This window comes from Rhipicephalus microplus, chromosome 8 (genome assembly GCF_043290135.1).
Source record: "Rhipicephalus microplus isolate Deutch F79 chromosome 8, USDA_Rmic, whole genome shotgun sequence".
NCBI classification, from domain to species: domain Eukaryota; kingdom Metazoa; phylum Arthropoda; class Arachnida; order Ixodida; family Ixodidae; genus Rhipicephalus; species Rhipicephalus microplus.
The window spans coordinates 124,738,145-124,763,310 of NC_134707.1; the positions used below are offsets into that span (position 1 = coordinate 124,738,145).

General features: G+C 45.0%; 20 non-coding genes across 20 annotated transcripts; all 20 read left to right on the forward strand.

The window, feature by feature from the left end:
- Positions 1–1,123: 1,123 nt before the first annotated feature.
- Positions 1,124–1,195, forward strand: TRNAG-UCC (transfer RNA glycine (anticodon UCC)). The gene has a single exon. It is a non-coding gene; the product is annotated as a tRNA-Gly (tRNA).
- Positions 1,196–2,106: 911 nt separating this feature from the next.
- On the forward strand, positions 2,107–2,178 carry TRNAG-UCC (transfer RNA glycine (anticodon UCC)). Its single transcript has one exon. It is a non-coding gene; the product is annotated as a tRNA-Gly (tRNA).
- A 421-nt stretch (positions 2,179–2,599) lies between these two features.
- On the forward strand, positions 2,600–2,671 carry TRNAG-UCC (transfer RNA glycine (anticodon UCC)). The gene has a single exon. It is a non-coding gene; the product is annotated as a tRNA-Gly (tRNA).
- Positions 2,672–3,574: 903 nt separating this feature from the next.
- On the forward strand, positions 3,575–3,646 carry TRNAG-UCC (transfer RNA glycine (anticodon UCC)). Its single transcript has one exon. It is a non-coding gene; the product is annotated as a tRNA-Gly (tRNA).
- Positions 3,647–4,558: 912 nt separating this feature from the next.
- TRNAG-UCC (transfer RNA glycine (anticodon UCC)) lies at positions 4,559–4,630 on the forward strand. The gene has a single exon. It is a non-coding gene; the product is annotated as a tRNA-Gly (tRNA).
- A 911-nt stretch (positions 4,631–5,541) lies between these two features.
- On the forward strand, positions 5,542–5,613 carry TRNAG-UCC (transfer RNA glycine (anticodon UCC)). Its single transcript has one exon. It is a non-coding gene; the product is annotated as a tRNA-Gly (tRNA).
- A 1,896-nt stretch (positions 5,614–7,509) lies between these two features.
- TRNAG-UCC (transfer RNA glycine (anticodon UCC)) lies at positions 7,510–7,581 on the forward strand. Its single transcript has one exon. It is a non-coding gene; the product is annotated as a tRNA-Gly (tRNA).
- Positions 7,582–8,492: 911 nt separating this feature from the next.
- On the forward strand, positions 8,493–8,564 carry TRNAG-UCC (transfer RNA glycine (anticodon UCC)). The gene has a single exon. It is a non-coding gene; the product is annotated as a tRNA-Gly (tRNA).
- A 421-nt stretch (positions 8,565–8,985) lies between these two features.
- On the forward strand, positions 8,986–9,057 carry TRNAG-UCC (transfer RNA glycine (anticodon UCC)). The gene has a single exon. It is a non-coding gene; the product is annotated as a tRNA-Gly (tRNA).
- Positions 9,058–9,970: 913 nt separating this feature from the next.
- On the forward strand, positions 9,971–10,042 carry TRNAG-UCC (transfer RNA glycine (anticodon UCC)). The gene has a single exon. It is a non-coding gene; the product is annotated as a tRNA-Gly (tRNA).
- Positions 10,043–11,447: 1,405 nt separating this feature from the next.
- TRNAG-UCC (transfer RNA glycine (anticodon UCC)) lies at positions 11,448–11,519 on the forward strand. The gene has a single exon. It is a non-coding gene; the product is annotated as a tRNA-Gly (tRNA).
- A 2,373-nt stretch (positions 11,520–13,892) lies between these two features.
- On the forward strand, positions 13,893–13,964 carry TRNAG-UCC (transfer RNA glycine (anticodon UCC)). The gene has a single exon. It is a non-coding gene; the product is annotated as a tRNA-Gly (tRNA).
- Positions 13,965–14,875: 911 nt separating this feature from the next.
- On the forward strand, positions 14,876–14,947 carry TRNAG-UCC (transfer RNA glycine (anticodon UCC)). Its single transcript has one exon. It is a non-coding gene; the product is annotated as a tRNA-Gly (tRNA).
- A 912-nt stretch (positions 14,948–15,859) lies between these two features.
- TRNAG-UCC (transfer RNA glycine (anticodon UCC)) lies at positions 15,860–15,931 on the forward strand. The gene has a single exon. It is a non-coding gene; the product is annotated as a tRNA-Gly (tRNA).
- Positions 15,932–18,319: 2,388 nt separating this feature from the next.
- TRNAG-UCC (transfer RNA glycine (anticodon UCC)) lies at positions 18,320–18,391 on the forward strand. The gene has a single exon. It is a non-coding gene; the product is annotated as a tRNA-Gly (tRNA).
- Positions 18,392–19,302: 911 nt separating this feature from the next.
- On the forward strand, positions 19,303–19,374 carry TRNAG-UCC (transfer RNA glycine (anticodon UCC)). The gene has a single exon. It is a non-coding gene; the product is annotated as a tRNA-Gly (tRNA).
- A 420-nt stretch (positions 19,375–19,794) lies between these two features.
- On the forward strand, positions 19,795–19,866 carry TRNAG-UCC (transfer RNA glycine (anticodon UCC)). Its single transcript has one exon. It is a non-coding gene; the product is annotated as a tRNA-Gly (tRNA).
- A 911-nt stretch (positions 19,867–20,777) lies between these two features.
- On the forward strand, positions 20,778–20,849 carry TRNAG-UCC (transfer RNA glycine (anticodon UCC)). Its single transcript has one exon. It is a non-coding gene; the product is annotated as a tRNA-Gly (tRNA).
- A 420-nt stretch (positions 20,850–21,269) lies between these two features.
- TRNAG-UCC (transfer RNA glycine (anticodon UCC)) lies at positions 21,270–21,341 on the forward strand. The gene has a single exon. It is a non-coding gene; the product is annotated as a tRNA-Gly (tRNA).
- Positions 21,342–22,746: 1,405 nt separating this feature from the next.
- Positions 22,747–22,818, forward strand: TRNAG-UCC (transfer RNA glycine (anticodon UCC)). Its single transcript has one exon. It is a non-coding gene; the product is annotated as a tRNA-Gly (tRNA).
- The last annotated feature ends 2,348 nt before the right edge of the window (positions 22,819–25,166 follow it).

The following is a 25,166-nucleotide window of genomic DNA, read 5'->3' on the forward strand; positions in this document are numbered from 1 at the left end:
TGATAGCAGTGATCACAACTTTTTAGGCAGCCAAATTCAGACACGGCACGGAGCCTCAGCCAATTTTCTGTCACTCTCTGCCCATCGTTACAATGCACGTGTCACGGATGAACAGCTGAAGCAGCCTCGCAAACGCCGGTGTCAGTGATATAGTGGTTAGCATAGCTGCCTTCCAAGCAGTTCACCCGGGTTTGATTCCCGGCCAACGCATCTTTTCTAAGTTGCTTTTGCTAAGTTGTGTTATATTGTGCAATATGCGTTTTATTCTATTGCACGAAAGCCATTCAGCTGTTTCACGAAAACGCCCGACTATTTTAAAAAGTCAAAGTTTCATGTTTAAGATTCTTCTGCAGCGAAATACCTTCTGAGGCTGATGTTGGGCTAACTTCTACTAACGCTTCACTACTGTAAGCGCCATTACATTCATTGACACCTCCGATGCGTCACAAGTAACGAGTCGATTGTTGGCTAAGAGGCCGTGCTTACAATGATAATAGCATTGATCACAATTTTATAGGCAGCCAAATTCAGACACGGGACGGAGCACCAGGCAATATTCTATCACTCTCTGCCCATCGTTACAATGCACGTGTTCCGGATGAACAGCTGAAAGCAGCCTCGCATATGCAAGCGTCGGTGATATGGTGGTTAGCATAGCTGCCTTCCAAGCAGTTGACCCGGGTTTGATTCCCAGCTGACGCACCTTTTCTATGTTGCTCTTTTTCAAGTTGTGGTATATTGTGCAATACGCTGTTTATTTTATTGCACGAAAGCCATTCGGCTGTTTAACGAAAACACCCAACTATTTTAAAAAGTCAGAGTTTCATGTTTCAGATTAATTTGCAACAAAATAGCTTCTGACACTGAAGTTGGGCTAACTTCTAATAATGCTTCACCACTGTTAGCGCCTTTACGTTCATTGACATCTCCGCTGCGTCACAGGTAACGAGTCTATTGTTCACTAAGGGGCCGTGCTTACAATAATGATAGCAGTGATCACAATTTTATAGGCAGCCAAATTCAGACACAGCACGGAGCCGCATCCAATTTTCTGTCACTCTCTGCCCATCGTTACAATGCAAGTGTTCCCGATGAACAGCTGAAAGCAGCCTCGCAAATGCCATCGTCGGTGATATAGTGGTCAGCATAGCTGCCTTCCAAGCAGTTGACCCGGGTTCGATTCCCGGCTGACGCATCTTTTCTTTGTTGCTTTTGCTGAGCTGTGTTACATTGTGCAATTCACTGTTAATTCCCTTCCACGAAAGCCATTCGGCTGTTTGACGAAAAGGCCCAATTATTTTAAAAAGTCAGAGTTTCATGTTTCAGATTCTTCTGGCACAAAATAACTTCTGAAGCTCAAGTTGGGCTAACTTCTACTAATGCTTCACCACTGTTAGCGCCTTTACAATCATTGACATCTCCGCTGCGTCACAGGTAACGAGTCGATTGTTCACTCGGAGGCCGCGCTTACAATAATGATAGCAGTGATCACAATTTTATGGGCAGCCAAATTCAGACACGGGACGGAGCCTCAGCCAATTTTCTGTCACTCTCTGCCCATCGTTGCAATGCACGTGTCACGGATGAACAGCTGAAGCAGCCTCGCAAATGCCGGCGTCAGTGATATAGTGGTTAGCATAGCTGCCTTCCAAGCAGTTCACCCGGGTTTGATTCCCGGCCAACGCATCTTTTCTAAGTTGTTTTTGCTAAGTTGTGTTATATTATGCAATATGCGTTTTATTCTATTGCACGAAAGCCATTCGGCTGTTTGACGAAAACGCCCGACTATTTTAAAAAGTCAAAGTTTCATGTTTAAGATTCTTCTGCAGCGAAATACCTTCTGAGGCTGATGTTGGGCTAACTTCTACTAATGCTTCACTACTGTTAGCGCCTTTACATTCATTGACACCTCCGATGCGTCACAAGTAACGAGTCCATTGTTGGCTAAGACGCCGTGCTTACAATGATAATAGCATTGATCACAATTTTATAGGCAGCCAAATTCAGACACGGCACGGAGCCCTAGACAATTGTGTGTTACTCTCTGCCCATCGGTACAATGCACGTGTTCCCTATGAACAGCTGAATGCAGCCTCGCAAATGCCTTCGTCAGTGGTATAGTGGTTAGCATAGCTGCCTTCCAAGCAGTTGACCCGGGTTCGATTCCCGGCCGACGCATCTTTTCTTTGTTGCTTTTGCTGAGCTGTGTTACGTTGTGCAATACACTGTTATTTCTGCTGCACGAAAGCTATTCGGCTGTTTGACAAAAGGACCCAACTTTTTTAAAAAAATCAGAGTTTCGTGTTTCAGATTCTTCTGACACAAAATAACTTCTGAGGCTCAAGTTTGGCGAACTTCAACCAATGCTTCACTACTGTTAGCGCCTTTACATTCATTGACATCTCCGCTGCGTCACAGGTAATGAGACGATTGTTGACTCAGAGGCCGCGCTTACAATAATGATAGCAGTGATCACAATTTTATAGGCAGCCAAATTCAGACACGGGACGGAGCACCAGGCAATATTCTATCACTCTCTGCCCATCGTTACAATGCACGTGTTCCGGATGAACAGCTGAAAGCAGCCTCGCATATGCAAGCGTCGGTGATATGGTGGTTAGCATAGCTGCCTTCCAAGCAGTTGTCCCGGGTTTGATTCCCGGCCGACGCATCTTTTCCATGTTGCTTTTGCTAAGTTGTGTTATATTGTGCAATATGCTGTTTATTCTATTGCACGAAAGCCATTCAGCTGTTTGATGAAAACGCCCGACTATTTTAAAAAGTCAGAGTTTCATGTTTCAGATTCTTCTGCAAGAAATTAAATTTTGAGGCTGAAGTTGGGCAAACGTCTACTACTGCTTCATTACTGTTAGCGCCTTTACGTTCATTGACACCATCACATGTAACGAGTCGATTGTTGACTCAGAGGCCTCGCTTACAATAATGATAGCAGTGATCGCAATTTTATAGGCAGCCGAATTCATACAAGGCACGGAGCCCCAGCCACTTTTCTCTCACCCTATGCCCATAGTTACAATGTACGTGTTCGGGATGAACAGCAGAAAGCAGCCTCGCAAATGCCAGCGTCAGTGATATAGTGGTTAGCATAGCTGCCTTCCAAGCAGTTGACCCCGGTTTGATTCCCGGCCGACGCATCTTTTCTATGTTGCTTTTGCTAAGTTGTGTATATTGTGCAATATGCGTTTTATTCTACTGCACGAAAGCCATTCAGCTGTTTGACGAAAACGCCCGACTATTTTAAAAAGTCAGAGTTTCATGTTTCAGATTCTTCTGCAGCAAAATAACTTCTGAGGCTGCAGTTGGCCTAACTTCTACTAATGCTTCACTACTGTTAGCGCCATTACATTCATTGACACCTCCGATGCGTCACAAGTAACGAGTCGATTGTTGGCTAAGAGGCCGTGCTTACAATGATAATAGCATTGATCACAATTTTATAGGCAGCCAAATTCAGACACGGCACAGAGCCCTAGACAATTGTGTGTTACTCTCTGCCCATCGGTACAATGCACGTGTTCCCGATGAACAGCTGAATGCAGCCTCGCAAATGCCGGCGTCAGTGGTATAGTGGTTAGCATAGCTGCCTTCCAAGCAGTTGACCCGGGTTCGATTCCCGGCCGACGCATCTTTTCTTTGTTGCTTTTGCTGAGTTGTGTTACGTTGTGCAATACACTGTTATTTCTGCTGCACGAAAGCTATTCGGCTGTTTGACAAGAGGACCCAACTATTTTAAAAAGTCAGAGTTTCGTGTTTCAGATTCTTCTGACACAAAATAACTTCTGAGGCTCAAGTTTGGCGAACTTCTACTAATGCTTCACCACTGCTAGCGCCTTTACGATCATTGACATCTCCGCTGCATCACAGGTAACGAGTCGATTGTTCACTCGGTGGCCGCGCTTACAATACTGATAGCAGTGATCACAATTTTATAGGCAGCGAAATTCAGACACGGCACGGAGCCTCAGCCAATTTTCTGTCACTCTCTGTCCATCGTTACAATGCAGGTGTTCCGGATGAACAGCTGAAGCAGCCTCGCAAATGCTGGCGTCAGTGGTATATAGGTTAGCATAGCTGCCTTCCAAGCAGTTGTCCCGGGTTTGATTCCCTGCCGACGCATCTTTTCTATGTGGCTCTTTTCTAAATTGTGTTTTAATGTGCAAGACGCTGTTTATTCCATTGCATGAAAGCCAATCGGCTGTTTCACGAAAACGCCCAACTATTTTAAAAAGCCAAAGTTTCATGTTTCAGGTTCTTCTGCAGCGAAATAACTTCTGAGGCTGATGTTGGGCTAACTTCTACCAATGCTTCACTACTGTTAGCGCCTTTACATTCATTGACATCTCCACTGCGTCACAGGTAACGAGACGATTGTTGACTCAGAGGCCGCGCTTACAATAATGATAGCAATGATCACAATTTTATAGACAGCCAAATTCAGACACGGGACGGAGCACCAGGCAATATTCTATCACTCTCTGCCCATCGTTAGAATGCAAGTGTTCCCGATGAACAGCTGAAAGCAGCCTCGCAAATGCCATCGTCGGTGATATAGTGGTCAGCATAGCTGCCTTCCAAGCAGTTGACCCGGGTTCGATTCCCGGCTGACGCATCTTTTCTTTGTTGCTTTTGCTGAGTTGTGTTACATTGTGCAATACACTGTTAATTCCCTTCCACGAAAGCCATTCGGCTGTTTCACGAAAAGGCCCAATTATTTTAAAAAGTCAGAGTTTCATGTTTCAGATTCTTCTGGCACAAAATAACTTCTGAGGCTCAAGTTGGGCTAACTTCTACTAATGCTTCACCATTGTTAGCGCCTTTAAAATTATTGACATCTCCGCTGCGTCACAGGTAACGAGTCGATTGTTCACTCGGAGGCCGCGCTTACAATAATGATAGCAGTGATCACAATTTTATACGCAGCCAAATTCAGACACGGCACGGAGCCTCAGCCAACTTTCTGTCACTCTCTGCCCATCGTTACAATGCACGTGTTCCGGATGAACAGCTGAAGCAGCCTCGCAAATGCTGGCTTCAGTCGTATAGTGGTTAGCATAGCTGCCTTCCAAGCAGTTGTCCCGGGTTTGATTCCCTGCCGACGCATCTTTTCTATGTTGCTCTTTTCTAAATTTTGTTATAATGTGCAAGACGTTGTTTATTCCATTGCATGAAAGCCAATCGGCTGTTTAACGAAAACGCCCAACTATTTTAAAAAGTCAAAGTTTCATGTTTCAGATTCTCCTGCAACGAAATAACTTCTGAGGCTGATGTTGGGCTAACTTCTACCAATGCTTCACTACTGTTAGCGCCTTTACATTCATTGACATCTCCGCTGCGTCACAGGTAACGAGTCGATTGTTCACTCGGAGGCCGCGCTTACAATAATGATAGCAGTGATCACAACTTTTAGGCAGCAAAAATCAGACACGGCACGTAGCCCAAGCCAACTTTCTGTTACTCTCTGCCCATCGTTGCAATGTACGTTTTCTGGATGAACAGCTGAAAGCAGCCTCACAAATGCGGGCGTCGGTGGTATAGTGGTTAGCATAGCTGCCTTCCAAGCTGTTGACCCGGGTTTGATTCCCGGCCGACGCATCTTTTCCATGTTGCTTTTGCTAAGTTGTGTTATATTGTGCAATATGCTGTTTATTCGATTGCACGAAAGCCTTTCGGCTGTTTGACGAAAACGCCCGACTATTTTAAAAAGTCTGAGTTTCATGTTTCAGATTCTTCTGCAGCAAAATAACTTCTGAGGCTGATGTTGGGCTAACTTCTACTAATGCTTCACTACTGTTAGCGCCTTTGCGTTCATTGACACTTCCGCTGCGTCACAGGTAACGAGACGATTGTTCACTCAGAGGCCTCGCTTACAATAATGATAGCAGTGATCACAATTTTATAGGCAGCCAAATTCAGACACGGCACGAAGCCCCAGCCACTTTTCTGTCACTCTCTGCCTATCGTTACAATGCACGTGTTCCGGATGAACAGCTGAAGCAGCCTCACAAATGCTGGCGTCAGTGGTATAGTGGTTAGCATAGCTGCCTTCCAAGCAGTTATCCCGGGTTTGATTCCTGGCCAACGCATCTTTTCTATGTTGCTCTTATTTAAGTTGTGTTATAATGTGCAAGACGCTGTTTTTTCCATTGCACGAAAGCCTTTCGGCTGTTTGACGAAAACGCCCGACTATTTTAAAAAGTCAGAGTTTCATGTTTCAGATTCTTCTGCAGCAAAATAACTTCTGAGGCTGAAGTTGGGCTAGCTTCTACTAATGCTTCACTACTGTTATCGCCTTTACATTCATTGACACCTCCGCTGCGTCATAGGTAACGAGTCGATTGTTGACTAAGAGGCCGCGCTTACAATAATGATAGCAGTGATCACAACTTTTTAGGCAGCCAAATTCAGACACGGCACGGAGCCTCAGCCAATTTTCTGTCACTCTCTGCCCATCGTTACAATGCACGTGTCACGGATGAACAGCTGAAGCAGCCTCGCAAACGCCGGTGTCAGTGATATAGTGGTTAGCATAGCTGCCTTCCAAGCAGTTCACCCGGGTTTGATTCCCGGCCAACGCATCTTTTCTAAGTTGCTTTTGCTAAGTTGTGTTATATTGTGCAATATGCGTTTTATTCTATTGCACGAAAGCCATTCAGCTGTTTCACGAAAACGCCCGACTATTTTAAAAAGTCAAAGTTTCATGTTTAAGATTCTTCTGCAGCGAAATACCTTCTGAGGCTGATGTTGGGCTAACTTCTACTAACGCTTCACTACTGTAAGCGCCATTACATTCATTGACACCTCCGATGCGTCACAAGTAACGAGTCGATTGTTGGCTAAGAGGCCGTGCTTACAATGATAATAGCATTGATCACAATTTTATAGGCAGCCAAATTCAGACACGGGACGGAGCACCAGGCAATATTCTATCACTCTCTGCCCATCGTTACAATGCACGTGTTCCGGATGAACAGCTGAAAGCAGCCTCGCATATGCAAGCGTCGGTGATATGGTGGTTAGCATAGCTGCCTTCCAAGCAGTTGACCCGGGTTTGATTCCCAGCTGACGCACCTTTTCTATGTTGCTCTTTTTCAAGTTGTGGTATATTGTGCAATACGCTGTTTATTTTATTGCACGAAAGCCATTCGGCTGTTTAACGAAAACACCCAACTATTTTAAAAAGTCAGAGTTTCATGTTTCAGATTAATTTGCAACAAAATAGCTTCTGACACTGAAGTTGGGCTAACTTCTAATAATGCTTCACCACTGTTAGCGCCTTTACGTTCATTGACATCTCCGCTGCGTCACAGGTAACGAGTCTATTGTTCACTAAGGGGCCGTGCTTACAATAATGATAGCAGTGATCACAATTTTATAGGCAGCCAAATTCAGACACAGCACGGAGCCGCATCCAATTTTCTGTCACTCTCTGCCCATCGTTACAATGCAAGTGTTCCCGATGAACAGCTGAAAGCAGCCTCGCAAATGCCATCGTCGGTGATATAGTGGTCAGCATAGCTGCCTTCCAAGCAGTTGACCCGGGTTCGATTCCCGGCTGACGCATCTTTTCTTTGTTGCTTTTGCTGAGCTGTGTTACATTGTGCAATTCACTGTTAATTCCCTTCCACGAAAGCCATTCGGCTGTTTGACGAAAAGGCCCAATTATTTTAAAAAGTCAGAGTTTCATGTTTCAGATTCTTCTGGCACAAAATAACTTCTGAAGCTCAAGTTGGGCTAACTTCTACTAATGCTTCACCACTGTTAGCGCCTTTACAATCATTGACATCTCCGCTGCGTCACAGGTAACGAGTCGATTGTTCACTCGGAGGCCGCGCTTACAATAATGATAGCAGTGATCACAATTTTATGGGCAGCCAAATTCAGACACGGGACGGAGCCTCAGCCAATTTTCTGTCACTCTCTGCCCATCGTTGCAATGCACGTGTCACGGATGAACAGCTGAAGCAGCCTCGCAAATGCCGGCGTCAGTGATATAGTGGTTAGCATAGCTGCCTTCCAAGCAGTTCACCCGGGTTTGATTCCCGGCCAACGCATCTTTTCTAAGTTGTTTTTGCTAAGTTGTGTTATATTATGCAATATGCGTTTTATTCTATTGCACGAAAGCCATTCGGCTGTTTGACGAAAACGCCCGACTATTTTAAAAAGTCAAAGTTTCATGTTTAAGATTCTTCTGCAGCGAAATACCTTCTGAGGCTGATGTTGGGCTAACTTCTACTAATGCTTCACTACTGTTAGCGCCTTTACATTCATTGACACCTCCGATGCGTCACAAGTAACGAGTCCATTGTTGGCTAAGACGCCGTGCTTACAATGATAATAGCATTGATCACAATTTTATAGGCAGCCAAATTCAGACACGGCACGGAGCCCTAGACAATTGTGTGTTACTCTCTGCCCATCGGTACAATGCACGTGTTCCCTATGAACAGCTGAATGCAGCCTCGCAAATGCCTTCGTCAGTGGTATAGTGGTTAGCATAGCTGCCTTCCAAGCAGTTGACCCGGGTTCGATTCCCGGCCGACGCATCTTTTCTTTGTTGCTTTTGCTGAGCTGTGTTACGTTGTGCAATACACTGTTATTTCTGCTGCACGAAAGCTATTCGGCTGTTTGACAAAAGGACCCAACTTTTTTAAAAAAATCAGAGTTTCGTGTTTCAGATTCTTCTGACACAAAATAACTTCTGAGGCTCAAGTTTGGCGAACTTCAACCAATGCTTCACTACTGTTAGCGCCTTTACATTCATTGACATCTCCGCTGCGTCACAGGTAATGAGACGATTGTTGACTCAGAGGCCGCGCTTACAATAATGATAGCAGTGATCACAATTTTATAGGCAGCCAAATTCAGACACGGGACGGAGCACCAGGCAATATTCTATCACTCTCTGCCCATCGTTACAATGCACGTGTTCCGGATGAACAGCTGAAAGCAGCCTCGCATATGCAAGCGTCGGTGATATGGTGGTTAGCATAGCTGCCTTCCAAGCAGTTGTCCCGGGTTTGATTCCCGGCCGACGCATCTTTTCCATGTTGCTTTTGCTAAGTTGTGTTATATTGTGCAATATGCTGTTTATTCGATTGCACGAAAGCCTTTCGGCTCTTTGACGAAAACGCCCGACTATTTTAAAAAGTCAGAGTTTCATGTTTCAGATTCTTCTGCAGCAAAATAACTTCTGAGGCTGATGTTGGGCTAACTTCTACTAATGCTTCACTACTGTTAGCGCCTTTGCGTTCATTGACACTTCCGCTGCGTCACAGGTAACGAGACGATTGTTCACTCAGAGGCCTCGCTTACAATAATGATAGCAGTGATCACAATTTTATAGCCAGCCAAATTCAGACACGGCACGAAGCCCCAGCCATTTTTCTGTCACTCTCTTCCCATCGTTGCAATGTACGTGTTCCGGATGAACAGCTGAAAGCAGCCTCGCAAATGCCGGCGTCGGTGGTATAGTGGTTAGCATAGCTGCATTCCAAGGAGTTGACCCGAGTTTGATTCCCGGCCGACGCATCTTTTCTATGTTGCTCTTTTCTAAGTTGTGTTATAATGTGCAAGACGTTGTTTATTCCATTGCACGAAAGCCATTCGGCTGTTTTACGAAAACGCCAAACTATTTCAAAAAGTCAAAGTTTCATGTTTCAGACTCTTCTGCAACAAAATAACTTCTGTCGCTGAAGTTGGGCTTACTTTTAATAATGCTTCACCACTGTTAGTGCCATTGCGTTCATTGGCACCTCCACTGCGTCACAGGTAATGAGTCGATATTGGACTCAGAGGCCGCGCTTACAATAATGTTAGCAGTGATCACAACTTTTTAGGCAGCCAAATTCAGACACGGCACGGAGCCTCAGCCAATTTTCTGTCACTCTCTGCCCATCGTTGCAATGCACGTGTTTCGGATTAACAGCTGAAAGCAGCCTCGCAAATGCGGGCGTCGGTGGTATAGTGGTTAGCATAGCTGCCTTCCAAGCAGTTGTCCCGAGTTTGATTCCCGGCCGACGCATCTTTTCTATGTTGCTTTTGCTAAGTTATGTTATATTGTGCAATATGCTGTTTATTCTATTGCGCGAAAACTATTTGGCTGTTTGATGAAAACGCCCGACTATTTTAAAAAGTCAGTGTTTCATGTTTCAGATTCTTCAGCAAGAAAATAACTTTTGAGGCTGAAGTTGGGCAAACGTCTACTACTGCTTAAACACTGTTATCGCCTTTACGTTCATTGACACCTTCGCTGCGTCACAGGTAACGAGTCGATTGTTGACTCAGAGGCCGCGCTTACAATAATGATAGCAGTGATCACAATTCTATAGGCAGCCGAATTCATACAAGGCACGGAGCCCCAGCCACTTTTCTGTCACTCTCTGCCCATCGTTGCAATGCACGTGTTTCGGATTAACAGCTGAAAGCAGCCTCGCAAATGCGGGCGTCGGTGGTATAGTGGTTAGCATAGCTGCCTTTCAAGCAGTTGATCTGGGTTTGATTCCCGGCAGGGGCATCTTTTCTATGTTGCTTTTTTCTAAGTTGTGTTACATTATGCAAACCGCTGTTTGCTCTATTGCACGAAAGTCATTCGGCTGTTTGACAAAAATGCCCGACTATTTTGAAAAGTCAGAGTTTCATGTTTCAGATTCTTTTGACACAAAATAACTTCTGAGGCTCAAGTTTGGTGAACTTCTACTAATGCTTCACCACTGCTAGCGCCTTTACGATCATTGACATCTCCGCTGCGTCACAGGTAACGAGTCGATTGTTCACTCGGTGGCCGCGCTTACAATAATGATAGCAGTGATCACAATTTCATAGGCAGCGAAATTCAGACATGGCACGGAGCCTCAGCCAATTTTCTGTCACTCTCTGCTCATCGTTACAATGCAGGTGTTCCGGATGAACAGCTGAAGCAGCCTCGCAAATGCTGGCGTCAGTGGTATATAGGTTATCATAGCTGCCTTCCAAGCAGTTGTCCCGGGTTTGATTCCCTGCCAACGCATCTTTTCTATGTTGCTCTTTTCTAAGTTGTGTTATAATGTGCAAGACGTTGTTTCTTCCATTGCACGAAAGCCATTCGGCTGTTTTACGAAAACGCCAAACTATTTTAAAAAGTCAAAGTTTCATGTTTCAGATTCTTCTGCAACAAAATAACTTCTGTCGCTGAAGTTGGGCTTACTTCTAATAATGCTTCACCACTGTTAGTGCCTTTGCTTTCATCGGCACCTCCACTGCGTCACAGGTAATGAGTCGATATTGGACTCAGAGGCCGCGCTTACAATAATGTTAGCAGTGATCACAACTTTTTAGGCAGCCAAATTCAGACACGGCACGGAGCCTCAGCCAATTTTCTGTCACTCTCTGCCCATCGTTGCCATGCACGTGTTCCGGATGAAAAGCTGAAAGCAGCCTCGCCAATTCCGGCGTCGGTGGTGTAGTGGTTAGCATAGCTGCCTTCCAAGCTGTTGACCCGGGTTTGATTCCCGGCCGACGCATCTTTTCCATGCTACTTTTGCTAAGTTGTGTTATATTGTGCAATATGCTGTTTATTCTATTGCACGAAAGCCATTCAGCTGTTTGATGAAAACGCCCGACTATTTTAAAAAGTCAGAGTTTCATGTTTCAGATTCCTCTGGAAGAAATTAAATTTTGAGGCTGAAGTTGGGCAAACGTCTACTACTGCTTCATTACTGTTAGCGCCTTTACGTTCATTGACACCGTCACATGTAACGAGTCGATTGTTGACTCAGAGGCCTCGCTTACAATAATGATAGCAGTGATCACAATTTTATAGGCAGCCGAATTCATACAAGGCACGGAGCCCCAGCCACTTTTCTCTCACCCTATGCCCATAGTTACAATGTACGTGTTCGGGATGAACAGCAGAAAGCAGCCTCGCAAATGCCAGCGTCAGTGATATAGTGGTTAGCATAGCTGCCTTCCAAGCAGTTGACCCCGGTTTGATTCCCGGCCGACGCATCTTTTCTATGTTGCTTTTGCTAAGTTGTGTATATTGTGCAATATGCGTTTTATTCTACTGCACGAAAGCCATTCAGCTGTTTGACGAAAACGCCCGACTATTTTAAAAAGTCAGAGTTTCATGTTTCAGATTCTTCTGCAGCAAAATAACTTCTGAGGCTGCAGTTGGCCTAACTTCTACTAATGCTTCACTACTGTTTGCGGCTTTACATTCATTGACACCTCCGCTGCGTCATAGGTAACGAGTCGATTGTTGACTTAGAGGCCGCGCTTACAATAATGATAGCAGTGATCACAATTTTATAGGCAGCCAAATTCAGACACGGCACGAAGCCCCAGCCATTTTTCTGTCACTCTCTGCCCATCGTTGCAATGTACGTGTTCCGGATGAACAGCTGAAAGCAGCCTCGCAAATGCCGGCGTCGGTGGTATAGTGGTTAGCATAGCTGCCTTCCAAGGATTTGACCCGAGTTTGATTCCCGGCCGACGCATCTTTTCTATGTTGCTCTTTTCTAAATTGTGTTATAATGTGCAAGACGCTGTTTATTCCATTGCATGAAAGCCAATCGGCTGTTTCACGAAAACGCCAAACTATTTTAAAAAGTTAGATTTTCATGTTTCAGATTCTTCTGCAAGAAATTAAATTTTGAGGCTGAAGTTGGGCAAACGTGTACTACTGCTTCAACACTGTTAGCGCCTTTACGTTCATTGACACCATCAAATGTAACGAGTCGATTGTTGACTCAGAGGCCTCGCTTACAATAATGATAGCAGTGATCACAATTTTATAGGCAGCCGAATTCATACAAGGCACGGAGCCCCAGCCAATTTTCTCTCACCCTATGCCCATAGTTACAATGTACGTGTTCGGGATGAACAGCTGAAAGCAGCCTCGCAAATGCCGGCGTCAAAGATATAGCGGTTAGCATAGCTGCCTTCCAAGCAGTTGACCCGGGTTCGATTCTAGGCCGACGCATCTTTTCTTTGTTGCTTTTGCTGAGTTGTGTTACGTTGTGCAATACACTGTTATTTCTGCTGCACGAAAGCTATTCGGCTGTTTGACAAAAGGACCCAACTATTTTAAAAAGTCAAAGTTTCATGTTTCAGATTCTTCTGCAACAAAATAACTTCGGAGGCTCAAGTTTGGCGAACTTCTACTAATGCTTCACTACTGTTAGCGCCTTTGCGTTCATTGACACTTCCGCTGCGTCACAGGTAACGAGACGATTGTTCGCTCAGAGGCCTCGCTTACAATAATGATAGCAGTGATCACAATTTTATAGGCAGCCAAATTCAGACACGGCACGAAGCCCCAGCCATTTTTCTGTCACTCTCTGCCCATCGTTGCAATGTACGTGTTCCGGATGAACAGCTGAAAGCAGCCTCGCAAATGCTGGCGTCAGTGGTATATAGGTTAGCATAGCTGCCTTCCAAGCAGTTGTCCCGGGTTTGATTCCCTGCCAACGCATCTTTTCTATGTTGCTCTTTTCTAAGTTGTGTTATAATGTGCAAGACGTTGTTTATTCCATTGCACGAAAGCCATTCGGCTGTTTTACGAAAACGCCAAACTATTTTAAAAAGTCAAAATTTCATGTTTCAGGTTCTTCTGCAGCGAAATAACTTCTGAGGCTGATGTTGGGCTAACTTCTACCAATGCTTCACTACTGTTAGCGCCTTTACATTCATTGACATCTCCACTGCGTCACAGGTAACGAGACGATTGTTGACTCAGAGGCCGCGCTTACAATAATGATAGCAATGATCACAATTTTATAGGCAGCCAAATTCAGACACGGGACGGAGCACCAGGCAATATACTATCACTCTCTGCCCATCGTTACAATGCAAGTGTTCCCGATGAACAGCTGAAAGCAGCCTCGCAAATGCCATCGTCGGTGATATAGTGGTCAGCATAGCTGCCTTCCAAGCAGTTAACCCGGGTTCGATTCCCGGCTGACGCATCTTTTCTTTGTTGCTTTTGCTGAGTTGTGTTACATTGTGCAATACACTGTTAATTCCCTTCCACGAAAGCCATTCGGCTGTTTCACGAAAAGGCCCAATTATTTTAAAAAGTCAGAGTTTCATGTTTCAGATTCTTCTGGCACAAAATAACTTCTGAGGCTCAAGTTGGGCTAACTTCTACTAATGCTTCACCATTGTTAGCGCCTTTAAAATCATTGACATCTCCGCTGCGTCACAGGTAACGAGTCGATTGTTCACTCGGAGGCCGCGCTTACAATAATGATAGCAGTGATCACAATTTTATACGCAGCCAAATTCAGACACGGCACGGAGCCTCAGCCAACTTTCTGTCACTCTCTGCCCATCGTTACAATGCACGTGTTCCGGATGAACAGCTGAAGCAGCCTCGCAAATGCTGGCTTCAGTCGTATAGTGGTTAGCATAGCTGCCTTCCAAGCAGTTGTCCCGGGTTTGATTCCCTGCCGACGCATCTTTTCTATGTTGCTCTTTTCTAAATTTTGTTATAATGTGCAAGACGTTGTTTATTCCATTGCATGAAAGCCAATCGGCTGTTTAACGAAAACGCCCAACTATTTTAAAAAGTCAAAGTTTCATGTTTCAGATTCTCCTGCAACGAAATAACTTCTGAGGCTGATGTTGGGCTAACTTCTACCAATGCTTCACTACTGTTAGCGCCTTTACATTCATTGACATCTCCGCTGCGTCACAGGTAACGAGTCGATTGTTCACTCGGAGGCCGCGCTTACAATAATGATAGCAGTGATCACAACTTTTAGGCAGCAAAATTCAGACACGGCACGTAGCCCAAGCCAACTTTCTGTTACTCTCTGCCCATCGTTGCAATGTACGTTTTCTGGATGAACAGCTGAAAGCAGCCTCGCAAATGCGGGCGTCGGTGGTATAGTGGTTAGCATGGCTGCCTTCCAAGCTGTTGACCCGGGTTTGATTCCCGGCCGACGCATCTTTTCCATGTTGCTTTTGCTAAGTTGTGTTATATTGTGCAATATGCTGTTTATTCGATTGCACGAAAGCCTTTCGGCTGTTTGACGAAAACGCCCGACTATTTTAAAAAGTCAGAGTTTCATGTTTCAGATTCTTCTGCAGCAAAATAACTTCTGAGGCTGATGTTGGGCTAACTTCTACTAATGCTTCACTACTGTTAGCGCCTTTGCGTTCATTGACACTTCCGCTGCGTCACATGTAACGAGACGATTGTTCACTCAGAGGCCTCGCTTACAATAATGATAGCAGTGATCACAATTTTATAGGCAGCCAAATTCAGACACGGCACGAAGCCCCAGCCATTTTTCTGTCACTCTCTGCCTATCGTTACAATGCACGTGTTCCGGATGAACAGCTGAAAGCAGCCTCGCAAATGCTGGCGTCAGTGGTATATAGGTTAGCATAGCTGCCTTCCAAGCAGTTGTCCCGGGTTTGATTCCCTGCCAACGCATCTTTTCTATGTTGCTCTTTTCTAAGTTGTGTTATAATGTGCAAGACGTTGTTTATTCCATTGCACGAAAGCCATTCGGCTGTTTTACGAAAACGCCAAACTATTTCAAAAAGTCAAAATTTCATGTTTCAGCTTCTTCTGCAACAAAATAACTTCTGTCGCTGAAGTTGGGCTTACTTCTAATAATGCTTCACTACTGTTATCGCCTTTACATTCATTGACACCTCCGCTGCGTCACAGGTAACGAGTCGATTGTTCACTCGGAGGCCGCGCTTACAATAATGATAGCAGTGATCACAACTTTTAGGCAGCAAAATTCAGACACGGCACGTAGCCCAAGCCAACTTTCTGTTACTCTCTGCCCATCGTTGCAATGTACGTTTTCTGGATGAACAGCTGAAAGCAGCCTCGCAAATGCGGGCGTCGGTGGTATAGTGGTTAGCATAGCTGCCTTCCAAGCTGTTGACCCGGGTTTGATTCCCGGCCGACGCATCTTTTCCATGTTGCTTTTGCTAAGTTGTGTTATATTGTGCAATATGCTGTTTATTCGATTGCACGAAAGCCTTTCGGCTGTTTGACGAAAACGCCCGACTATTTTAAAAAGTCAGAGTTTCATGTTTCAGATTCTTCTGCAGCAAAATAACTTCTGAGGCTGATGTTGGGCTAACTTCTACTAATGCTTCACTACTGTTAGCGCCTTTGCGTTCATTGACACTTCCGCTGCGTCACATGTAACGAGACGATTGTTCACTCAGAGGCCTCGCTTACAATAATGATAGCAGTGATCACAATTTTATAGGCAGCCAAATTCAGACACGGCACGAAGCCCCAGCCATTTTTCTGTCACTCTCTGCCTATCGTTACAATGCACGTGTTCCGGATGAACAGCTGAAGCAGCCTCACAAATGCTGGCGTCAGTGGTATAGTGGTTAGCATAGCTGCCTTCCAAGCAGTTATCCCGGGTTTGATTCCTGGCCAACGCATCTTTTCTATGTTGCTCTTATTTAAGTTGTGTTATAATGTGCAAGACGCTGTTTTTTCCATTGCACGAAAGCTTTTCGGCTGTTTGACGAAAACGCCCGACTATTTTAAAAAGTCAGAGTTTCATGTTTCAGATTCTTCTGCAGCAAAATAACTTCTGAGGCTGAAGTTGGGCTAACTTCTACTAATGCTTCACTACTGTTATCGCCTTTACATTCATTGACACCTCCGCTGCGTCATAGGTAACGAGTCGATTGTTGACTAAGAGGCCGCGCTTACAATAATGATAGCAGTGATCACAACTTTTTAGGCAGCCAAATTCAGACACGGCACGGAGCCTCAGCCAATTTTCTGTCACTCTCTGCCCATCGTTACAATGCACGTGTCACGGATGAACAGCTGAAGCAGCCTCGCAAACGCCGGTGTCAGTGATATAGTGGTTAGCATAGCTGCCTTCCAAGCAGTTCACTCGGGTTTGATTCCCGGCCAACGCATCTTTTCTAAGTTGCTTTTGCTAAGTTGTGTTATATTGTGCAATATGCGTTTTATTCTATTGCACGAAAGCCATTCGGCTGTTTGACGAAAACGCCCGGCTATTTTAAAAAGTCAGAGTTTCATGTTTCAGATTTTACTGCAACAAGATAACTTCTGAGGTTGAAGTGTGGCAAACTTCTACTACTGCTTCACCACTGTTAGCGCCTTTACGTTCATTGACACCTCCGCTGCGTCACAGGTAACAAGTCGATTGTTGACTCAGAGGCCGCGCTTACAATAATGATAGCAGTGATCACAATTTTATAGGCAGCCAAATTCAGACACGGGACGGAGCACCAGGCAATATTCTATCACTCTCTGCCCATCGTTACAATGCACGTGTTCCGGATGAACAGCTGAAAGCAGCCTCGCATATGCAAGCGTCGGTGATATGGTGGTTAGCATAGCTGCCTTCTAAGCAGTTGACCCGGGTTTGATTCCCAGCTGACGCATCTTTTCTATGTTGCTTTTTTCTAAGTTGTGTTACATTGTGCAATCCGCTGTTTGTTCCATTGCATGAAAGCCTTTCGGCTGTTTCACGAAAACGCCCGACTATTTTAAAAAGTCAAAGTTTCATGTTTAAGATTCTTCTGCAGCGAAATACCTTCTGAGGCTGATGTTGGGCTAACTTCTACTAACGCTTCACTACTGTAAGCGCCATTACATTCATTGACACCTCCGATGCGTCACAAGTACCGAGTCGATTGTTGGCTATGAGGCCGTGCTTACAATGATAATAGCATTGATCACAATTTTATAGGCAGCCAAATTCAGACACGGGACGGAGCACCAGGCAATATTCTATCACTCTCTGCCCATCGTTACAATGCACGTGTTCCGGATGAACAGCTGAAAGCAGCCTCGCATATGCAAGCGTCGGTGATATGGTGGTTAGCATAGCTGCCTTCTAAGCAGTTGACCCGGGTTTGATTCCCAGCTGACGCACCTTTTCTATGTTGCTCTTTTTCAAGTTGTGGTATATTGTGCAATACGCTGTTTATTTTATTGCACGAAAGCCATTCGGCTGTTTAACAAAAAAACCAACTATTTTAAAAAGTCAGAGTTTCATGTTTCAGATTAATTTGCAACAAAATAGCTTCTGACACTGAAGTTGGGCTAACTTCTAATAATGCTTCACCACTGTTAGCGCCTTTACGTTCATTGACATCTCCGCTGCGTCACAGGTAACGAGTCTATTGTTCACTCAGGGGCCGTGCTTACAATAATGATAGCAGTGATCACAATTTTATAGGCAGCCAAATTCAGACACAGCACGGAGCCGCATCCAATTTTCTGTCACTCTCTGCCCATCGTTACAATGCAAGTGTTCCCGATGAACAGCTGAAAGCAGCCTCGCAAATGCCATCGTCGGTGATATAGTGGTCAGCATAGCTGCCTTCCAAGCAGTTGACCCGGGTTCGATTCCCGGCTGACGCATCTTTTCTTTGTTGCTTTTGCTGAGCTGTGTTACATTGTGCAATACACTGTTAATTCCCTTCCACGAAAGCCATTCGGCTGTTTGACGAAAAGGCCCAATTATTTTAAAAAGTCAGAGTTTCATGTTTCAGATTCTTCTGGCACAAAATAACTTCTGAAGCTCAAGTTGGGCTAACTTCTACTAATGCTTCACCACTGTTAGCGCCTTTACAATCATTGACATCTCCGCTGCGTCAAGGGTAACGAGTCGATTGTTCACTCGGAGGCCGCGCTTACAATAATGATAGCAGTGATCACAATTTTAATGGCAGCCAAATTCAGACACGGGACGGAGCCTCAGCCAATTTTCTGTCACTCTCTGCCCATCGTTGCAATGCACGTGTCACGGATGAACAGCTGAAGCAGCCTCGCAAATGCCGGCGTCAGTGATATAGTGGTTAGCATAGCTGCCTTCCAAGCAGTTCACCCGGGTTTTATTCCCGGCCAACGCATCTTTTCTAAGTTGCTTTTGCTAAGTTGTGTTATATTGTGCAATATGCGTTTTATTCTATTGCACGAAAGCCATTCGGCTGTTCGACGAAAACGCCCGACTATTTTAAAAAGTCAAAGTTTCATGTTTAAGATTCTTCTGCAGCGAAATACCTTCTGAGGCTGATGTTGGGCTAACTTCTACTAATGCTTCACTACTGTTAGCGCCTTTACATTCATTGACACCTCCGATGCGTCACAAGTAACGAGTCCATTGTTGGCTAAGACGCCGTGCTTACAATGATAATAGCATTGATCACAATTTTATAGGCAGCCAAATTCAGACACGGCACGGAGCCCTAGACAATTGTGTGTTACTCTCTGCCCATCGGTACAATGCACGTGTTCCCTATGAACAGCTGAATGCAGCCTCGCAAATGCCTTCGTCAGTGGTATAGTGGTTAGCATAGCTGCCTTCCAAGCAGTTGACCCGGGTTCGATTCCCGGCCGACGCATCTTTTCTTTGTTGCTTTTGCTGAGTTGTGTTACGTTGTGCAATACACTGTTATTTCTGCTGCACGAAAGCTATTCGGCTGTTTGACAAAAGGACCCAACTTTTTTAAAAAATCAGAGTTTCGTGTTTCAGATTCTTCTGACACAAAATAACTTCTGAGGCTCAAGTTTGGCGAACTTCAACCAATGCTTCACTACTGTTAGCGCCTTTACATTCATTGACATCTCCGCTGCGTCACAGGTAATGAGACGATTGTTGACTCAGAGACCGCGCTTACAATAATGATAGCAGTGATCACAATTTTATAGGCAGCCAAATTCAGACACGGGACGGAGCACCAGGCAATATTCTATCACTCTCTGCCCATCGTTACAATGCACGTGTTCCGGATGAACAGCTGAAAGCAGCCTCGCATATGCAAGCGTCGGTGATATAGTGGTCAGCATAGCTGCCTTCCAAGCAGTTGACCCGGGTTCGATTCCCGGCTGACGCATCTTTTCTTTGTTGCTTTTGCTGAGCTGTGTTACATTGTGCAATACACTGTTAATTCCCTTCCACGAAAGCCATTCGGCTGTTTGACGAAAAGGCCCAATTATTTTAAAAAGTCAGAGTTTCATGTTTCAGATTCTTCTGGCACAAAATAACTTCTGAAGCTCAAGTTGGGCTAACTTCTACTAATGCTTCACCACTGTTAGCGCCTTTACAATCATTGACATCTCCGCTGCGTCAAGGGTAACGAGTCGATTGTTCACTCGGAGGCCGCGCTTACAATAATGATAGCAGTGATCACAATTTTAATGGCAGCCAAATTCAGACACGGGACGGAGCCTCAGCCAATTTTCTGTCACTCTCTGCCCATCGTTGCAATGCACGTGTCACGGATGAACAGCTGAAGCAGCCTCGCAAATGCCGGCGTCAGTGATATAGTGGTTAGCATAGCTGCCTTCCAAGCAGTTCACCCGGGTTTGATTCCCGGCCAACGCATCTTTTCTAAGTTGCTTTTGCTAAGTTGTGTTATATTGTGCAATATGCGTTTTATTCTATTGCACGAAAGCCATTCGGCTGTTCGACGAAAACGCCCGACTATTTTAAAAAGTCAAAGTTTCATGTTTAAGATTCTTCTGCAGCGAAATACCTTCTGAGGCTGATGTTGGGCTAACTTCTACTAATGCTTCACTACTGTTAGCGCCTTTACATTCATTGACACCTCCGATGCGTCACAAGTAACGAGTCCATTGTTGGCTAAGACGCCGTGCTTACAATGATAATAGCATTGATCACAATTTTATAGGCAGCCAAATTCAGACACGGCACGGAGCCCTAGACAATTGTGTGTTACTCTCTGCCCATCGGTACAATGCACGTGTTCCCTATGAACAGCTGAATGCAGCCTCGCAAATGCCTTCGTCAGTGGTATAGTGGTTAGCATAGCTGCCTTCCAAGCAGTTGACCCGGGTTCGATTCCCGGCCGACGCATCTTTTCTTTGTTGCTTTTGCTGAGTTGTGTTACGTTGTGCAATACACTGTTATTTCTGCTGCACGAAAGCTATTCGGCTGTTTGACAAAAGGGCCCAACTTTTTTAAAAAATCAGAGTTTCGTGTTTCAGATTCTTCTGACACAAAATAACTTCTGAGGCTCAAGTTTGGCGAACTTCAACCAATGCTTCACTACTGTTAGCGCCTTTACATTCATTGACATCTCCGCTGCGTCACAGGTAATGAGACGATTGTTGACTCAGAGACCGCGCTTACAATAATGATAGCAGTGATCACAATTTTATAGGCAGCCAAATTCAGACACGGGACGGAGCACCAGGCAATATTCTATCACTCTCTGCCCATCGTTACAATGCACGTGTTCCGGATGAACAGCTGAAAGCAGCCTCGCATATGCAAGCGTCGGTGATATGGTGGTTAGCATAGCTGCCTTCCAAGCAGTTGTCCCGGGTTTGATTCCCGGCCGACGCATCTTTTCCATGTTGCTTTTGCTAAGTTGTGTTATATTGTGCAATATGCTGTTTATTCGATTGCACGAAAGCCTTTCGGCTCTTTGACGAAAACGCCCGACTATTTTAAAAAGTCAAAGTTTCATGTTTCAGATTCTTCTGCAGCAAAATAACTTCTGAGGCTGATGTTGGGCTAACTTCTACTAATGCTTCACTACTGTTAGCGCCTTTGCGTTCATTGACACTTCCGCTGCGTCACAGGTAACGAGACGATTGTTCACTCAGAGGCCTCGCTTACAATAATGATAGCAGTGATCACAATTTTATAGGCAGCCAAATTCAGACACGGCACGAAGCCCCAGCCATTTTTCTGTCACTCTCTTCCCATCGTTGCAATGTACGTGTTCCGGATGAACAGCTGAAAGCAGCCTCGCAAATGCCGGCGTCGGTGGTATAGTGGTTAGCATAGCTGCCTTCCAAGGAGTTGATCTGGGTTTGATTCCCGGCAGGGGCATCTTTTCTATGTTGCTTTTTTCTAAGTTGTGTTACATTATGCAAACCGCTGTTTGCTCTATTGCACGAAAGTCATTCGGCTGTTTGACAAAAATGCCCGACTATTTTGAAAAGTCAGAGTTTCATGTTTCAGATTCTTTTGACACAAAATAACTTCTGAGGCTCAAGTTTGGTGAACTTCAACTAATGCTTCACCACTGCTAGCGCCTTTACGATCATTGACATCTCCGCTGCGTCACAGGTAACGAGTCGATTGTTCACTCGGTGGCCGCGCTTACAATAATGATAGCAGTGATCACAATTTCATAGGCAGCGAAATTCAGACACGGCACGGAGCCTCAGCCAATTTTCTGTCACTCTCTGCTCATCGTTACAATGCAGGTGTTCCGGATGAACAGCTGAAGCAGCCTCGCAAATGCTGGCGTCAGTGGTATATAGGTTATCATAGCTGCCTTCCAAGCAGTTGTCCCGGGTTTGATTCCCTGCCAACGCATCTTTTCTATGTTGCTCTTTTCTAAGTTGTGTTATAATGTGCAAGACGTTGTTTATTCCATTGCACGAAAGCCATTCGGCTGTTTTACGAAAACGCCAAACTATTTTAAAAAGTCAAAGTTTCATGTTTCAGATTCTTCTGCAACAAAATAACTTCTGTCGCTGAAGTTGGGCTTACTTCTAATAATGCTTCACCACTGTTAGTGCCTTTGCATTCATCGGCACCTCCACTGCGTCACAGGTAATGAGTCGATATTGGACTCAGAGGCCGCGCTTACAATAATGTTAGCAGTGATCACAACTTTTTAGGCAGCCAAATTCAGACACGGCACGGAGCCTCAGCCAATTTTCTGTCACTCTCTGCCCATCGTTGCCATGCACGTGTTCCGGATGAAAAGCTGAAAGCAGCCTCGCCAATTCCGGCGTCGGTGGTGTAGTGGTTAGCAAAGCTGCCTTCCAAGCTGTTGACCCGGGTTTGATTCCCGGCCGACGCATCTTTTCCATGTTGCTTTTGCTAAGTTGTGTTATATTGTGCAATATGCTGTTTATTCTATTGCACGAAAGCCATTCAGCTGTTTGATGAAAACGCCCGACTATTTTAAAAAGTCAGAGTTTCATGTTTCAGATTCTTCTGCAAGAAATTAAATTTTGAGGCTGAAGTTGGGCAAACGTCTACTACTGCTTCATTACTGTTAGCGCCTTTACGTTCATTGACACCATCACATGTAACGAGTCGATTGTTGACTCAGAGGCCTCGCTTACAATAATGATAGCAGTGATCACAATTTTATAGGCAGCCGAATTCATACAAGGCACGGAGCCCCAGCCACTTTTCTCTCACCCTATGCCCATAGTTACAATGTACGTGTTCGGGATGAACAGCAGAAAGCAGCCTCGCAAATGCCAGCGTCAGTGATATCGTGGTTAGCATAGCTGCCTTCCAAGCAGTTGACCCCGGTTTGATTCCCGGCCGACGCATCTTTTCTATGTTGCTTTTGCTAAGTTGTGTATATTGTGCAATATGCGTTTTATTCTACTGCACGAAAGCCATTCAGCTGTTTGACGAAAACGCCCGACTATTTTAAAAAGTCAGAGTTTCATGTTTCAGATTCTTCTGCAGCAAAATAACTTCTGAAGCTGCAGTTGGCCTAACTTCTACTAATGCTTCACTACTGTTTGCGCCTATACATTCATTGACACCTCCGCTGCGTCATAGGTAACGAGTCGATTGTTGACTTAGAGGCCGCGCTTACAATAATGATAGCAGTGATCACAATTTTATAGGCAGCCAAATTCAGACACGGCACGAAGCCCCAGCCATTTTTCTGTCACTCTCTGCCCATCGTTGCAATGTACGTGTTCCGGATGAACAGCTGAAAGCAGCCTCGCAAATGCCGGCGTCGGTGGTATAGTGGTTAGCATAGCTGCCTTCCAAGGAGTTGACCCGAGTTTGATTCCCGGCCGACGCATCTTTTCTATGTTGCTCTTTTCTAAATTGTGTTATAATGTGCAAGACGCTGTTTATTCCATTGCATGAAAGCCAATCGGCTGTTTCACGAAAACGCCAAACTATTTTAAAAAGTCAGAGTTTCATGTGTCAGATTCTTCTGCAGCAAAATAACTTCTGAGGCTGCAGTTGGGCTAACTTCTACTAATGCTTCACTACAGTTTGCGCCTTTACATTCATTGACACCTCCGCTGCGTCATAGGTAACGAGTCGATTGTTGACTAAGAGGCCGCGCTTACAATAATGATAGCAGTGATCACAATTTTTAGGCAGCCAAATTGAGGCACGGCACGGAGCCTCAGCCAATTTTCGGTCACTCTCTGCCCATCGTTACAATGCACATGTTCCGGATGAACAGCTGAAGCAGCCTCGCAAATGCTGGCGTCAGTGGTATAGTGGTTAGCATAGCTGCCTTCCAAGCAGTTGTCCCAGGTTTGATTCCCGGCCGACGCATCTTTTCTATGTTGCTTTTGCTAAGTTGTGTTATATTGTGCAATATGCTGTTTATTCGATTGCACGAAAGCCTTTCGGCTGTTTGACGAAAACGCCCGACTATTTTAAAAAGTCAGAGTTTCATGTTTCACATTCTTCTTCAGCAAAATAACTTCTGAGGCTGATGTTGGGCTAACTTCTACTAATGCTTCATTACTGTTAGCGCCCTTACGTTCATTGACACCATCACATGTAACGAGTCGATTGTTGACTCAGAGGCCTCGCTTACAATAATGATAGCAGTGATCACAATTTTATAGGCAGCCAAATTCAGACACGGCACGAAGCCCCAGCCCTTTTTCTGTCACTCTCTGCCCATCGTTTCAATGTACGTGTTCCGGATGAACAGCTGAAAGCAGCCTCGCAAATGCCGGCGTCGGTGGTATAGTGGTTAGCATAGCTGCCTTCCAAGGAGTTGACCCGAGTTTGATTCCCGGCCGACGCATCTTTTCTATGTTGCTCTTTTCTAAGTTGTGTTATAATGTGCAAGACGTTGTTTATTCCATTGCACGAACGCCATTCGGCTGTTTTACGAAAACGCCAAACTATTTTAAAAAGTCAAAGTTTCATGTTTCAGATTCTTCTGCAACAAAATAACTTCTGCCGCTGAAGTTGGGCTTACTTTTAATAATGCTTCACCACTGTTAGTGCCATTGCGTTCATTGGCACCTCCACTGCGTCACAGGTAATGAGTCGATATTGGACTCAGAGGCCGCGCTTACAATAATGTTAGCAGTGATCACAACTTTTTAGGCATCCAAATTCAGACACGGCACGGAGCCTCAGCCAATTTTCTGTCACTCTCTGCCCATCGTTGCAATGCACGTGTTTCGGATGAACAGC